A 15,881-nucleotide genomic window follows, 5' to 3' on the forward strand; every position below is an offset into this window, starting at 1 on the left:
ACTCTACTTCAACGCGGCGATCGACTACACTGCCCCAACATGCTTCATCAACTTCCGCATCTATGAGTCTAGTGGTAATCCCATGATCTATAATAGTAGTGTTCCTGTTAGCGTAGCCTACCTCATATTCCTTTAGTGGTATCAGAGCCAATGCTATTTAGTTATGGATTCAAGATGTGTGCATATGGAGATATATGGGTTTTTAGATTGATCTATGATCTGGTTTCATGATCTTGTTGCAATGGTCGTGTAACGACATACTCCTACCGGTCAAAATTCCACCATCAGAGTTAAATGATACACATAATGCCAGTTGCAATGAGCGAAGATCAATGTCTATACGTATGTGACTTCGGATCGAGGTGAATTTTATATGAAAATTGATCTACAGAAAAAGTTACACATGAAATTCAACGCATTTGGCGTTTTCGGCGAAATTAGATTTCCCAAAGTCGGCTTGGAAGATGGAGTTTTGGGTGTTTTAAGTTTGGATGTTAGAATGCCTAACTCTATTTTGTAGGATTTTGTGATCAGTATGGCCCCTACATATGTAGTGTCAAATTAATGTAATTGATGACCTGCATGTCATTCTGTGATGATCCAAGCAACTGTGTAACCTTCTTTACTAGCTGATTAGATGTAAGTGCTTGTACTAGTTCTTGGAGGACTTATCACTAGGAGGATGGCGCACATGGATAATGGAGATGGAGATCATCATGGTGAATAGGTTCTATGGAGATGGAGATCACCACTAGAAATCGGGCCATACTGTGTCACAACTATGTGAATGCTATTCTTTTGTTTTACTCTACATGATGTGATGTTAGAAGTAGAACGATCCCTCGCAAATTTTTAGTTAGTATGCCCTCCCAACTAAAACTTGCTCTGTCCCATGTCTTATACGATTGGTGGTGGGTCTATGAAATTAGAGTATCACTAGTTTTCCTTGACTAGACGGGTTTGTATCGGATACTTACACGCATAAGGGTTGGTTTGCTTAACAAGGTCATCTTAATGGTTAAGGACTTTGGGGCATGAAGGTTGGGCACCGAGACATGGAGATGTCACCCAACAACAGGAGTCATATGTGATATGATTAGCAAGGAGTTTCTTACCGATCTACCTTGACTGCTAGCGGTGATGCTTAAGCTCACTAGTAGACTTGTTAGTTGTCGATCCTGAATCACTAAGTATCAATAGAGGGATATTGATTTTAGTGGGAGTAGAGTCTGTTAAAAGTTTAATGTGATTTACTCTATCATGGATACTTTTGTCTTAGTATTTTGCGTTATTATTTGTTGTAGATAAATGGCACCTAGCAACACCACACTGTTTGCTTTGCGTTCAGTCCTTGAGAAGGACAAGCTGAATGGGACAAACTACACAGATTGGATCCGTAACCTGAGAATTGTTCTTAGGGCTAATAAAAAGGAAGATGTTCTGGACACCCCATTACTAGAAGAACCTACTGATGATGCATCTGCTGCCGTTAAGAATGCTTACAAGAAAGCATGTGATGCTAATCTCAAAGTAAGATGCCTTATGCTTGCTTCCATGGAACCCAAACTGCAGATGCAGTTTGAAACAAATCATGAGGCATACGATATGATCATGGAGCTTAGAGACATGTTCCAGACACAAGCTAGGACTGAAAGGTTCAATGTGTCTAAGGCTTTTGTGGAAAGCAAGCTAGCTGAAGGCACAGCAGTAGGGCCACACGTAATCAAGATGGTTGGTTACGTTCAACGGTTGGAGAAGCTAGGCTTCCCACTAGGCCAAGAGTTGGCCACAGATTTCATTCTTTCATCTCTTTCGCCTAGCTATGGGAACTTCATCTCGAACTACCATATGCATGGGGCAGAGAAGGGTCTGAATGAACTATGTGGCATGCTTAAAACAATAGAGGGTGACATTAAGAAAAGCACTGGCAGCAGCCATGTGATGGCAATATAGAACAAGCCTAGCTTTAAGAAGGGCAATTCTTGGAAGAAGAAGGGCAAGACTGTGAACTCTAAGCCAAACCCAGCACCCAAGGTTAAAGCTGGACCTGCTCCAGACAAAGAGTGCTTTTATTGTCACGAACTTGGTCACTGGAAGAGAAATTGCAAGCAGTATGTAGCTTTGTTGAAGAATGGCGGAAGTAAGAGTACTTCCACCTTAGGTACGCTTGTTATTAATGTTATAGACAACATATTTCTCACTGATACAATTATTAATTCTTGGGTATTTGATACCGGATCGGTTGCTCATATTTGCAATTCAATGCAGGGACTGATAAAAAGTAGAAGCGTTGAAAGAGGAGAAGTTGATTTCCGTGTGGGCAATAATGCAAGGGTTGCCTGCATTGATCATCGGGACGATGCAACTCCACCTCCCGTCAGGATTTATCATGGAGTTGAATAATTGTTATTTTTTTCCTAGTTTAAGTCAAAACATTATGTCTCCTTCATGCTTGATGAAGGATGGTTATTCATTTTCGAGTGAAAACAATGGTTGTGTGATCTCTAAGAATAATATGTTTATGGCTTTTGCACCCATTGTGAATGGATTGTTTGTTTTAAGTCTTGATGATTCACCTGTCTATAATATAAGTGCTAAAAGGCCTTGGCCTAATGATTTGAGTCCTACCTACATGTGGCATTGTCGTTTGGGTCATATAAGTGAAAAGCGCATGAAGAAGCTCCATTCTGATGGACTTTTAACTTTGTTTGATTTTGAATCATACGAGACATGTGAGGCTTGCTTGCTAGGTAAGATGACCAAGGCGCCTTTCACCGGTTTTCCTGAGAGAGCATTAGACTTGTTGGAACTCATACGTACTGATGTATACAGACCAATGAGCACGATAGCTAGAGGAGGGTTCCAATACTTCATAACTTTTACTGATGATTTTAGTAGATATGGCTATGTCTACTTGATGAGGCACAAGTCTAAAACCTTTGAAAAGTTCAAGGAATTTCAAAATGAAGTTGAAAATCAGCGTGGCAAGAAAATTAAGGCCTTATGATCTGATCGTGGAGGCGAGTATTTAAGCCATGAGTTTAGCAATCATCTAAAGAGCTATGGAATTGTTCCACAGCTTACGCTACCTGGAACACCTTAGAGAAATGGTGTATCCGAGCGACGTAATCGAACCTTATTGGACATGGTTTGATCAATGATGAACTAGCTAGACCTACCATTATCATTCTAGGGATACACTCTAGAAACAACAACTTTCACACTTAATAGGGTACCGTCTAAATCTGTAGTTATGACACCATATGAGATGTGGAATAGAAAGATTCCTAGTTTATCTTTTCTAAAGATTTGGGGATGTGAAGTATTTGTCAAATGACTTCAGTCGGACAAGATAACACCCAAGTCGGATAAATGCATTTTTGTGGGATATCCAAAGGAAACTTTAGGATATTATTTCTATAACCGATCAGAGGGCAAAGTGTTTGTCGCTCAGAATGGTGTTTTCCTAGAGAAAGAGTTTCTCAAAGGGGAGAAGAATGGAAAGACAATGCGTCTTGAAGAAGTTCGGGATGAGCCAATTAGGCAAGAATCAATGAGTGATGCTAGCATAGCAGAACAAGTTGAGATACCCATGGCAAGAGAAGCACCACCACAACCACGAAGGTCGGCGAGGCTCCATGAATTGCAGGAAATATTATTGTTGGACAATGATGAGCCTGTGCACATATGTAGAAGCAATGATGGACCCAAACTCTGAAAAATGGCAGAGTGCCATGCAATCCGAAATAGAGTCCATGGGAGACAATCAAGTTTGGAACTTGGTTGATCCGCCTGATGGTGTTAAAACCATAGAGTGCAAATGGATCTATAAGAAGAATAAAGATATGGATGGAAATGTTCACATCTATAAAGCTCGACTTGTCGCAAAAGGTTTTCGACAAGTTCAAGGAGTTGACTACGACGAGACCTTCTCGCCCGTAGTGATGCTTAAATCTATTCAGATTATTCTAGCTACAGCTACATATTCCGATTATGAGATATGGCAGATGGATGTCAAGACAGCTTTCCTGAATGGAAATTTAACTGAGGATGTGTATATGATGTAGCCTAAGGGTTTTGTCGATCTAAAAAATGTTGGAAAGGTATGCAAACTTCAGAAATCCATTTATGGGTTGAAGCAAGCATCTAGGAGTTGGAACATTCATTTTGATGAAGTGGTCAAAGGGTTTGGCTTCATTAAGAACGAAGAAGAGGCTTGTGTTTACAAGAAGGTTAGTGGGAGCTCTGTAGTATTTCTAATCTTATATGTGGATGACATATTACTGATTGGAAACAACATTCCTATGCTTGAGTCCGTCAAGACCTCACTAAAAATAGTTTTTCGATGAAGGACTTAGGGGAAGCAGCATATATTCTAGGCATCAAAATCTATAGAGATAGATCCAGAAGGCTTATAGGATTAAGCCAAGATACTTACATTGACAAAGTGTTGAAATGGTTCAGCATGGAACAGGCAAAGAAAGGGTTCTTGCCTATGTCACATGGCATACACCTTAGCAAGACTCAGTGTCCTTTGACAACTGATGAGCGGGATAGCATGAGTAGAGTGCCATATGCTTCGGCTATCGGATCTATCATGTATGCAATGATAAGTACTCGCCCAGATGTTTCATATGCGCTAAGTATGACAAGCAGACACCAATCTGATCCAGGTGTGAGTCACTAGACAGCGGTGAAAAACATTCTTAAGTACTTCAGAAGGACTAAAGAAATGTTCCTCGTCTATGGAGGTGATGAGGAGCTCGTTGTAACAGGTTACACCAATGCTAGTTTCCAATCAGACAAAGACAATTCAAAGTCACAATTAGGATTTGTGTTTATGATAAACGGTGGTGCTGTTAGCTGGAAGAGTTCCAAACAGGAGACATTGGCTGATTCTACGACAGAAGCCGAGTACATCGCAGCTTTAGAAGCCACGAAGGAGGGTGTTTGGATAAGGAATTTCCTTATTGAGCTTGGTGTGTTCCCGAATGCATGTAGCCCATTGAATCTCTACTATGATAACAATGGAGCTATTGCGCAAGCAAAGGTGCCAAGGAATCACCAGAAGAACAAACACGTAATGCGGCGATTTCATCTCATTCGAGACTTTGTTAACCGGGGTGAGATCAAGATATGCAAAATACATACATAATTGAATATTTCTGATCCTTTGACAAAGCCTCTCCTACAGTCTAAGCATGATGCCCATGTAAGAGCTATGGGTATTAGATATCTTCTAGATTGACTCTAGTGCAAGTGGGTGACTGTTGGAGATATGCCCTAGAGGCAATCATAGAGATGATGATATTCTATTGTATCCATATTTCATATTGGGCTCCTTGAATATCCATTAAAGGCTACTTGAATTGATTTGCAATTATGTGAATTGTATGTGAAACTCTTTACTTGTATGGTTATTCTAAAGTTGTCCCTAGTTGGAGTTCATGTGAGGACACACATGAATATTAGACTAGTACATGTATTATCTAATGACTATGTTTCACAAGTCATGGACATGGAGATGTCAAACTAATAATGTGGGCACGTGTAGAGACATGTGCTAGGACAGACCCAACACGAGATGTAGTTACATAGTTCTCTTTACACAACATGTACACGTTGTCCTTAGACATGAGATTGTTGCATGCACTCAAGATGTGAATCGACTTACTTAGGGGCTGTCAAATGCTACTCCATAACTGGGTAGTTATAAAGATAGCTTTTGGGTTTGTCAGGAAGCATGTTGTGAGGTATGATCAATCAAGATGGAATTTGCCCCTCTCTATTTGAGAGAGATATCTCTGGGCCCCTCGAGTGATCGAATCTAGAAATGCATGGCCATGCTACATGAGGTTAAGAGTTAACCTAGAAAGGGATTTCAAATCATAGGATCGAGAAAGAGAGGTTGGCTTGGAGCTAGACCAAATATCGTGAGGCAAAGGGAATAGCATGTACATGATGTTGTGATGGTTTGTTTGATATGATCTTCGTGTGTGTATAGGAGTTGGCATGTCTTGCTAGAGGCCGCTACCAACTATTGGCCGAGTAGAAGTACTCGCGTCATGTCTATACGTATGTGAACTTATAGGGTCGCACACTTAAGGGGCTAGAAGCCCAATGAGGATCTGATCCGAATTGGACCAGATTTAGGAGTACTAATGGGCCTTGGACCTAGAGGCCTGTTAGGGACCTCTATATATTGAGGGGTGGGGGCGGCTTAGGGTTTTGGATTTTTTTGGCGGAGCAGCCGCTCCATCTCCCACGCCCTCACCGAGTTGCACTCGCGGATCTAGCAGTCCTGGCTTGTGACGCTTCCTCCCACACATGTGGATACCTTGGAGGTGTTGCATCTACAACACTTGGACGAGCCGTTGCACGAGGAGGACACCGCTGCATGTTTGACGTGGAGGTGATCGACTACTCTACTTCGACGTGGCGATTGACTACACCGCCCTGACGTGCTTCATCAACTTCCGCATCTGCACGTCTAGTGGTAATCCCGTGATCTATAACAGCAGTGTTCCTATTTTATGCGGTAGCAAATTTGTTTGGTGCTAGCATAGCCTACCTTTTAAGCTCCCCCTTTTAAGTAATTGATGACAACTCTACAAAGATATGGAAATTAAGCTCTTTCGGATTTAAGCCTTGCTTACTATAAATTCTTCGTATTACATAGGCTAATCCATAATCCACTATCCTCCCTTTCTCGGACCATTAATACAAATTAATGCTTGCTTTTGGTCCTCTAAATTCTCCCCCTTTGGAATCAAACACCAAAAAGGAAGACATTAGTAGCACAAGGGAGGGTCAAACTTTGTGATCCTTTGTGTGTAAAGTGAAATAGATCACAAAATTTGACTCTCACATTATATAGACTAAGCTTCCCCTAAATATATGCATACATATGATACAAGGCAAGGCATATGCATAATTAGCAAAGTATTGCACAAGGGAATTTAATCTATATAATGCACAAAGGAAGAATATAAATATCAAAATAAAATCAACATGATGATATTGGTTTAGAAATACCACATGTAGAAATCTATATAATCAACATGATGATATTGATTTCTACCACTTGCAATCGGTGGTGGATATTTGAAGTATGATGCTTAACTCTGGGGTCTCCATTTTCCTTGCAATGAGACTACTACACACATGATAAGCTTGAAAAGGTGTTAGTCTCAAAGCATCCAACTTGTAGAGTAACCTCCCCCTAAATTTGTGCACACAAGCATGGAATACTTGTAGGAAACATGCACATTGATTTTAGAATAAAAAATGCCACTTGAAAGATGACATCACATGAATGTGAGGGTCATTTTAGAAGACGATATTTGGGAGAAATTATCTACAATTTGGACTTTGGCACATATTAGATGAACAATTGAAGGACAAGCTATGTGCCGTGCTCCTAAACAATTTTAAACCATGTAGGATTGCTCCAAGGAATAAGTATGAAACCAAGCAATCCTACCATATGAAATACCTAGTGTATGCATGACAAAATATATAAGAATGCAAATGCAAACCTAGGCATGAAGAGTAACTAGATGCTAAAAGATTCCAATTGTAGGAAAATTTAAATCTAATACCAATTGAAGTAAATTGAATCTAGTTACCTAATATGGGGAGGGGAATTTGGGTCCATAGTATTCACTAACCCACTTGGCAATGATTTTTTCAATCATGATGCACCCCATGAAATGCATCCATACTTTAGCCAAGTCTCCAAATTCCTCGACGTCCATAGGACTTCTCACTTCCCTCTTCGGGATCCAAACCTTTTTGATGCTCTTCATGTTGGAGATGATTTCCTTTGGCACCCAAAAGCGTTTGACCCCTATTGTTGGCTTGCTTGTACACCTTGATGGCCACCACCTTGTCATTTTTCTTTTTCTTCAAGAGATAAGGTGTGGAGGCCTTCTTGTCCACCTTGTTGGTGTAGGTGTTGGAGAGCTTGCTTGTTTGCTTCTTCTCTTTCTTCTTTGCTCTTCCCCCATTCTTCACCTTGCACTCATAGGACTTGTGACCTTCCTTGTGGCACATGTAGCAAACCATGGTTTGTCCTTCATCAAGGTTCTTCACTCCCTTGATGGTGTTATCTTGATGAAGTTGGTCTTGCTTCGCCTTGCCTTTCACTTGAGTCAAGTCCTTGGTGAGGCGAGCTACTTCTTGCTTGAGTTGCTCATTCTCCTTTGCAACTTCTTGTGTGCATGTATCTACAACAACTTTTTAACACAAACTTGGTTACACAAAGATGAGTCTAAAATAAATCATTACAAGAAGTAGAGGCATCCTTTTTGGACATGTTAATGATAGAACTTTTCTTTTTAGATGCCTTGGTGGGGGTTGTGCTAACGGCTTCAAGATTAGCAACTTTATTAGTTAGCTCATCACAATGTTTGTACTTGGTTTCCATTTTAGCAAGCAAACTTTTATAAGCATCTTGTGAGCTAGCCAACTTTTCTTTTAATTTTTCATTTTTCTTTACAAGCTGCTCATCATTGATTGTGCATGCATTTGTTGTTGCACTAGCCTCAAGTTGCTCAATTTTAGTAGATAGTTGAACATTAAGATTAGCAAAATTCTCATATTGTTCAAGTAAAGTTTTGTATGCTTCTTGTGAACTATCTAGCTTTTCTTTTATTTTACCAAGCTTCTTTTGTTGACTAGTGCAAACTTTAGCATAATTAAAATTTTGTTGCACAATTTCTTCATAAGAAGGCATTTCATCATCACTCTCACTCTCACTAGAGGATGAGCTTTCGTTACCTCATGCCATAAGGCACACACGTGAAGAGCTTGATGATGAGTGCTTGCGTCCTCGCCTCTTGTGATGTTGTTCTTCTTCACTTAAAGAATCATCCCATGACCTTATTGATATGAGGGCTTGGTTCTTGCACGCCTTCTTCTTTGTCTTGGGTGTGGGCTTGTTTGGACAAACTTCCACAAAGTGCCCCAACTCGCCGCATCCATAGCATCCTCTCTTTCTTTGCTCATTTCTTTGATTGGTGAAAATGAGATATTGGATTTGGATGGGCACACCCTTGACATTGAGCTTTTGGATCATCTTCTCCACCTTGTTGATTAGTTTGATTAATTCTTCATCAAGGTAGGAGGTGGAGGAGGAAGATTGATCATCATCACTTGAATCTTCATCTTCATCATCATCCTCATCATCTTCTTCTTCTTCACTTGAGGAGCTTGAGCTTGAGCTTGTCTCAACTTGCTTGCTCTTCATCTTCTTCTTACCGCATGCAAGAGATTTGCCTTTGCTTGATGAAGAGGCTTCTTCTTGACCCATCTTCCATGACATTTCAAATGCCACTATCTTGCCAATGACTATGGCCGGGGTCATGGTGCTCAAGTCCTCCATGTTGTGAAGGATGGTGATGATGCTTGCATATTTTTTTTTGGTAGCACGGAGATGATCTTCCTCATGATGTCCGCATTATCTAGCTTTGTTAATCCTATAGAATGGAGCTCATTGATAATTAGATTTAAACGAGAATACATATCACGAACGAGCTCATCATCATTCATTTTGAAGGAATCATAATTTTGTTTAGCTAGACAATGTTTTTGCTCATGGATATTACTTGTGCCGTCATGGAGCTCTTGGAGTTTTAACCATATTTCATTTGCCGTATTTAAGGTGAATACTTGGTTAAACACATCCATGCTAAAAGATTCAAACAAGCAATTTTTCGCTCTAGCATTGAAATGAATTTCTTTTTCATCACTCTTCGTGGGTTTATCGGGATTCTTAATGGGTTTCATCCCATCATGAGTGACTCTCCAAACTCCCAAGTTAACTGCCTCAAGGTAGCAAGCCATTCTAGCTCTATAATAGGGGAAGTTAGTGTCGTCAAAGTGCAGAGGCCTAGAGGTATCCATCCCAACCACTCTAAATAGCATCGGCTCAACGACGGTTAAGCCAAAGGTACAAATTGAGCCAACTGGCTCTGATACTAATTGAAGAGGACCATGATGCCTAAGAGGGGGGGGGGGTGAATTAGGCAACTTAAAAATTCTAACTCACAACTATGGCCTCTTTTTCTAACCTTAGCAAAACCTATGCAAAAGATAAATTATCTAAATGTGTAACTATGATTTTGCTAGTGTGTTGCTATCTCTACCGCAAAAGGAGTAATACAATCAATGTAAATGCAAAAGCTAAAGAGCAAGGTAGAGAGATGCAAACTCCCATTGACGACTCTGGTATTTTTACCGAGGTATCAAGAAGCATGTAAGCTTCCCCCTAGTCCTCATTGGAGCCCCTCACAAGGGCCAAGCTCCTAGTCAGGTAACTCTATGGATAGCCTTAGGCCTTCCCCACATGCAAGTGGGTCTCCGACATGCCTTCCAGCAAGCCTCTCCCAGATGCTCCCCGCCGTCTTTACTATCAAGCTTCCGGCCGAAATACCGTGGGCCTTGTTCCCTCCGATACACGGTGGCAGCCACACCACAAACGTGGTTGGTGTGATCTCGCAAGACTACAAGCCCCTCCGATGTACAACAATGGTGCTCGCAAGCACTGAGTGGTAAGAGGTATGCAAACCTCACTAAACACTAGGCCTAAACCTAGAGCAAGCACATAAGCGGTGGTCTAATCAACCTAAGCACTTCACAAAGCACCTACGCTAATCACCTAATGAATCACTAAGCACTATGCAAGTGGAGATCATTAAAATGGTGTATCGACACCCTAGATATGTTTCCTTAGCTCCACACTTATCATTTGGCTGATTGAGGGTTGTATTTATAAGCCCCATTGAGAAAGTAGCCATTGGGGACAAAGTCCTACTTTTCTACTACTGATCGGACACTGGAGTCGTCCTGATCAGACACGTTCAGTCATCCCGACCATTGGAGCCACGAACAACTGACCAGATGCTGCCAACATCCGGTCACTTGCCACCGAACACGTCCGGTCGCAAGTTCACCGCTCTAGAACCTCTTTATACTCGATCGGACGCTGCTGTCCTACATTTGGTCGATTTACCACCAGCGTCCGGTCAATGCTGAGTGTGTGGCCGGGCTGATGAACAGTGCCATCGGTGCGTCCGGTCGATTTACTTGTTCAACATCTGGTTGCTGCTGCTGACGCCTGTTGTTGCTGAGCCACTGATTGGAGCATCTTGTCACTTTCCTCCAGCGTCCGGTCTAGCATCCGGTCACTTCTGTGAGCTCATTTCTTCATGATCTTGCGTGCGGTTTGGTTCCTATCTTTGTGCTTGGACTTTGCTTGATATCTTTGGTCTTCTCTTGTGCTCCTAAGGTCTTGCTTGTGATGTTGATCATCGAATCATCACATCGCCTTTGTCCAAGTCACGTCTTGCACCCTATTGAACTACAAAACAAACACTTGCAAATTCATTAGTCCAATTTGGTTGTGTTGGTCATCAAACACCAAAATCCAAAGTAAATGGGCCTAGGGTCCATTTTCCTTATAATGGCCTTACAAGTGAGAGGGGGAGAGTGCATATGCTTACTAAGTCTTGTTGCATATGCCAGCGAGTACAGGATGATGGTAGGAGCCCACAATACTGTTTGATGTCAGATGCACGTGGGAGGTTGCGTCGTCTTCTCCTAGTATGGCAGATGTCGGTGCCTACCACACTGTTGATACCTAGAGAGGCATGTGAGGGGTTTTACCATGTTCATCGGGTATGGTAAATGTCGGCGCCCACAACACTGTTGATGCCCAGAGGCATGTGGGGGAGCCTTACTGTGTTTGTCTGGTATGGGAGTTAATGGCGCCTACAACACTGTAGGGGAAAATGTCGGTGCCTACAACACTGCTTGGGCTCTATCATGTCAAGGAGTTCGCTGAGCACTATCTTGCAGGTGTACAGGGCACGTTCCTTGGTATTGCGGTTGACTTGAGTGCCCTGCCTTACTTTCTCCATCCATTCCCTGGTCCTTACCGGGCGGGCGTCCCTAGTCGGTTGGCCCCAGTTGGCTCTGATTGCACCAGTCGGAGAGGAGCTATAGGCAGGGGTTCGATGCATTCCCGATGAGAGAAGCTAGTCAGAATCAGAAGTGTTGTTTGGCCAGGCCTTTTGGTTGGAGAGGCTGTCCGGAGGCAGGCTGGAGATCGAAGAGAGCACTCTAGTCATAGAGGTGGGTAGGAGTCGGAAGCGAGCATCGTTCCTCCTCGGCCAGGCCTTTTAGTTGGAGACTGGATCGTCCTTTTGGCCTGTCGTCTTGGTATTTGGGCCAGCCCATGAGCTGCGCGTTGCTTGCAATGTTGTCTGTTGGGCCAAGCCTTTGTTGGGAAGCCAGTCCATGAGGGACCCTGGGTTTATGAACCCGACATGCATAGATTGGAATTGTGGGAGAGTAATTACTACCAAATGATTCTAAGGTATATGGAGTAAACCTTTGAAGTGTGATACCAATCGGAGTTGCACCTTTAAGTTCATCCTTAGCACCATGGTTAGCTAGATAACACTTGGAAATAAAAAACACTAGATACTTCGTGAGATCAACATTAAAAGCACGGTACTAGCATTACTTGAAAAGCATACCAAGTGTCTAGCTATTATCCTATGCATGCTAGTTTTCATTTCATCAATAAAATTCTACAACTAGCATACATCACACAAGCATGCATATTGAATTTAAGAACTTATGCAATGCAAGCAAGTACATAAATATGCACATATCAAATGCAATCAATCAAAGTTCATGAGCTTGCTCCCCCTACTTGTGTGCTTCTCTTGTCCAAGAATTTTGATCCATCTCTTTTCTTCAATGTTGCTCCCTATTTGTCCATGTCCATGTCCAACCTCTACTTCTTTGTCTCAATTTCTTCCAAAGCTTTCATATCTTATCTCTCCCCCTTGTACAATCTCAATCTCAAAGCTTTCATATCTTTGTACAATCTCTCCCCCTTTGTCATCAATTTCCATAAAAGGTGTGCTTCCTATTGATGCAAAGGTATGCATTTGGGGTAAATAGTTGAGGCTTGAATCTTGCATTTTTGATGGACATCTCTTGATTGTTGGAATGACACCACTTGTAGATACCACTTGTAACTTGTGCCACTTGTATCTTGTGTAGAGCTTCTTGAGATACCACACATAGGATCTTTGATCTTGATATCAATTTATGTGACACCTCCCCCTATGTGATAGCATGGGTCATCCATTTGATACACTTGAGCTCTTGTAGGTGAGGGATGCATTCTTCATTTGATGATCACTTAAAGTTGAGGATCACTTGTGGAACCATTGTCTTGCATGATTGATACCATGTGTAGATGTGATACCACTTGAAAGAATCTTCTAGTATGGAACCACTTGTTGGATTTATCAATAAAAACCATTTTTTGAACCTTTATTATCTTCATGAGTACCACTTATAGGATATCACTTGTGAGTTGATCTAGTCATCACTTGTGAAAAATATTTGAGTCTAGATACCACTTGAAACAAACAAACTAGATATCCATTTGCATTGTTGTCTTATGCTTGTACTCTTATCACTATCATGAGCTTCTATGGTTGACTTGAACTAAATTGATTTGCCTAAGCTACCAAGTCCGGTTTGAACCAATGACAAGCTTCTTCACACCTCTTGCAAGGGTTATCTTGCCAATGTTGTACTTGTCACTTGTTGGCAATCCAAATTAAAGCAAGTACTTGGGTTTACTTAGCTCATGAACAAATTCATATACTAACCACTAGATCAATTAATCATTCAAGCAATAGTGGTAGGCTATGAATTTAAACTTTTTATTTGTTATGCATGATCCTATGAAGTATGAACTATATGCACTAACCATATACTAGTAAGGGATGAAATGATCATGCACATTACAATGATACCTTTGCTATGTTGGAGTAGATGATAGTCACATAGATTCTAATTCATTACTCCAATAGCAATGTGAAGTCCAATTATAAGCTTGGTAAAGACCAATAGATATCATTTTGAATTCCATTCTTCACCCATATGAAATGAGTACCACTTATGGTCAAGTGTACTTTCTTATTATGGTTGGCTTGCTTGATCTTTTGATCAATGCTTGCATGAGAGCATCAACGTGAGAATACCACTTGAAATATCATAATTAGCTTTCTTTTGGGTGTTGCTTGCTTTTCTTTGTCAACCCTTTTGATTGCTTCAACTAAGCATCTTAAATGTTTCTCGGATTACCACTTCCATGTTAGCCTAACAAGTACCACACTTGGTTTACCTACTCATAGGCGGTAAGCCCCTACACTAGGGAGAAGTGACCTCTCTCCAAGAACCATTCTTGATACTCACTTGAAATAACTTGATTGATTGATCCAAGTGATGGACTTAACTTGATGAGTAACCTTGATTTCTTCTTTAAGTCCTTTTCCTTCTTCCAAATGATTTTCAATAGTCACTAGAACTTAAACTTCATCTTCATCTTCATCTTAAGTTTGATCTTGATCTACATCTTGAGTACCAAATGCATGCAAACTACACTCCACAATCAAATGGCCCTGTACTATTTGCTTATCATGCTTATAGATCATCTCAAAGCCAAACTTAGGTACCTCAACCACTCATAAACATGTTTTCAACTTGAGGACCTTTCAATCAAAGTGACTCTAGATTAATCCAACATTTGTCACTTTTTTGGCAGATTCTATACTCTTCAAATAAAAATGCATATCTCCCAAAGTACAAAACCAAATGCCATGAAATTTGGTGAAGATGTGAATCACTAAGTTATCTAGCATCTATAAAAAATTGAGCTTCATTTGACTTGTAGATTGCTACCAGATTTTAATTCTTTTACCACTGCTACATGCTGAAAACTGCTGTACTATAGCTGACAATATTCACTCCAAAATTGAAGCATCTATTATCCAATTCTCATGAAATTTGTACAACATCTTATACCATAAGTCTAGAGAATGTAAACCAATTTTTATGCCAATCCAATAAGTTTTGATGAATCAAACATGGCTAAGATCAAAGCTAGCTCAGATTTTGCAATATAGGACAGATTTCAACAATTGAGCTATACTTCATCAAATATGAATCAAACTTGAAACTAACTTGTTTGAATACTTCCATAAGACGTATATCCATTCAAACCACTTACTAAAAGTCATCTCATAAATTTTTTCAATACAAATTAATCCAAACTTGATTACTAGTCAATTTATCTATTCAAACATCTTATAGCAAGCAACATTGCATATTTATTAAATTCAATCAACTCATATGCACCCAAATGAAATGATCAACAAGAGATATACCTTGGTTAGCTCATGATCATCCAACTAGTGAGCTTTAACTCACTTATTTGCAAGCCATCAAATATGTCCAATGAATCACCAACAACCTGAATTATAGCACTTATATGATATATCACATTTGGACTTCACTCAATTATCATGACATTGGGTTTGGATGTGCATTAGGCTTCATTTTTTGATTCAACATATGATGATCAATATGAAATCAATTGAATCAAGCCTCCAATGCCTATGGTACCTACAATCATTCATCCACTTTTTGATGGTACCCAAATAATTTTAGGTCCTCTGAAGTTCGGAGCAATATACTTAGGCATAGCCTAAGTATGAATAGCGGGATGTTTTGTAATAGCAACCATAGAGGTACTATTACCATCCTTCCTAAGCATAGAACCATCATTAATTGAAATAAGCTTAGGGGTGTTACCTAGGGGACATGAATGTGTCATGTGTCCCCTTTCCTGGCATGAGTAGCAAACTCTCTTTGATTGAGCCTTCTCTTCCTTGCTCATATGTTGCTTCTCATTGCCTTGCCTCTTTTCTTTTGCTTGAATCTTCTTATCAAGCTTGGTAGAAAACTTTGAGGCAAAGTGTCCCATATCTTTGCACTTGAAGCGCTTGATG

The 15,881-nt window shown here is 40.6% G+C and overlaps 1 pseudogene; it reads left to right on the plus strand.

The window, feature by feature from the left end:
* The first annotated feature begins 1,308 nt into the window (after positions 1-1,308).
* Positions 1,309-4,067, plus strand: LOC136543575 (uncharacterized; annotated as a pseudogene).
* Positions 4,068-15,881: the final 11,814 nt, after the last annotated feature.

This window comes from Miscanthus floridulus, chromosome 3 (assembly GCF_019320115.1).
Source record: "Miscanthus floridulus cultivar M001 chromosome 3, ASM1932011v1, whole genome shotgun sequence".
NCBI lineage: Eukaryota > Viridiplantae > Streptophyta > Magnoliopsida > Poales > Poaceae > Miscanthus > Miscanthus floridulus.